We start from the raw sequence: 1,826 nt of genomic DNA on the forward strand, positions 1-1,826 counted from the left end.
CGTTTTCCTGGATACAACTCGTCCACTGAGTGCTGCGAGGTCAGATGCCAGTTGGCGTGCAGTGTAAGGCGGTACCATCTTTCCCTTACAGCCAAATAACGGTCCTCTCTTTCTAATGACACACGCGCTCGGCCCTGCTCTGGTGTTGGGATACAGTTCCGATCTCTATAAACCGTCGTCACATCCGTAAAATAACTGAACGACTCACGTTAAGCCATCGGACCACTTCAATTTGCTATTGTCCTGCTTTCATTCTTCTTATGTCCCTCTACCGCAGAAAATTTAGTAGGAGTCTTCACTGAGCAATATGGCATCGTTTATGACTGTACACAGCGATTGCAGGTTTGGACTACCCGGCAAATACTACCCCGTTTGATAGATGCCCTGACGTCATCATTGGCGTAGTATTGTCTGGAATGCTATATTTCGTGCAGAACACCATCTTACGTACATATGTTGAGTTTGTATGATTATATCGAGAATTAGACATAGGACGGGGAAACAGTGGTTTGTTCCTTTAATTTTGGACACCAGTATAATAAATAAAACTTATCTAGGTCTCCAGAACCAGTAGATGATTTCGACTACCTGCTATGTTCTTCGCGTTTCATCTTTGCAAGGTTGAAACCATTAATTGGAGTCCACATTAATGTGAAAGTCTGGAACCTTCACAAAGACAAACGATATTAGCTAGCACAACTGAAGAAAAAGCAAAGAAAATTAATTGAGATCCATCTCCCTTGTTAATAGCTAGTGATGCTGCAGAGGCACTGTTAGCTACAACAGGCAGAAGACATGCTTTGTTGGTGGTGCACATTTTAGATATTTTGATCAAGGTAAACACGCACTGCAGTGTTCTTCGGCAGGCCAGTGTAAAAGTTGGGAAATTTGTGGTAAGGTCTTATGGGACCAAACTGCTGAGGTCATCGGTCCCTAAGGTTACGCACTACTTAATCTAACATAAACTAACTTACTCTAAGGACACACACACACACACACACACACACACACACACACACACACACACACACACACACACAACACACACAGACACACACATACCCATGCCCGAGGGAAGACTCGAACCTCCTATGGAGGGAATCGCGCGGACCGTGACAAGACGCCTTAGAACGCAAGGCTACCCTGCGCGGCTAGTGTAGAAGTGTGCACAGAATCAGCAAAGTGAAAAATCCGTGCAATATGCACGTTTATTTATATATAAAGGTCGTTTTCGGAATTTTGTTTTGTGTGAGACCGCGTTTAAAAGATTCGTATGTTAAAGCTCTAAATTCGCATATTTTACTGTTCGCGTCGCTTCTGCATAATCTTTCATTGATTGAATGAATACCCGACTGTTTCTGGTACAATGCGAAATTTACAACATTCGCGAGTGCCGCGACAGATTCGTTCTGTAAATGTCAATTATAGGCTTAAACTTAATTGTGCTTTTTTAAAATTTTTGAGAAGAGTAGGACAGTAGGCCTATTTTCGTTCAAAGCAATCGTTCTGTAACTTCGTTGTGAAATTACGTGAGAAATATATCATTTTTGAGTATTTTCGGACACTTACAAAAGTTACCGGTACGAGTGTTTTGGATACGTAATTTATCTCGTAGCAAATCAGCATTTGTGGTTCACAATTGTTCCAAGGAATACATCACCCCTGAGTTTCACTGCATATCAACGCAAATAAACGTGCGTTTTTGAGAACTGTCGGAAGCTACCGTTGTCCTTTGCATAACTGACAAGCAATTTGTAGCAAATCAGCGTTTGTGATTTAGTCACTGTAGCAGATATTCTAGGTAACACATTGTGTTGCATCGAGTT

This window comes from Schistocerca americana, chromosome 2 (genome assembly GCF_021461395.2).
Source record: "Schistocerca americana isolate TAMUIC-IGC-003095 chromosome 2, iqSchAmer2.1, whole genome shotgun sequence".
NCBI lineage: Eukaryota > Metazoa > Arthropoda > Insecta > Orthoptera > Acrididae > Schistocerca > Schistocerca americana.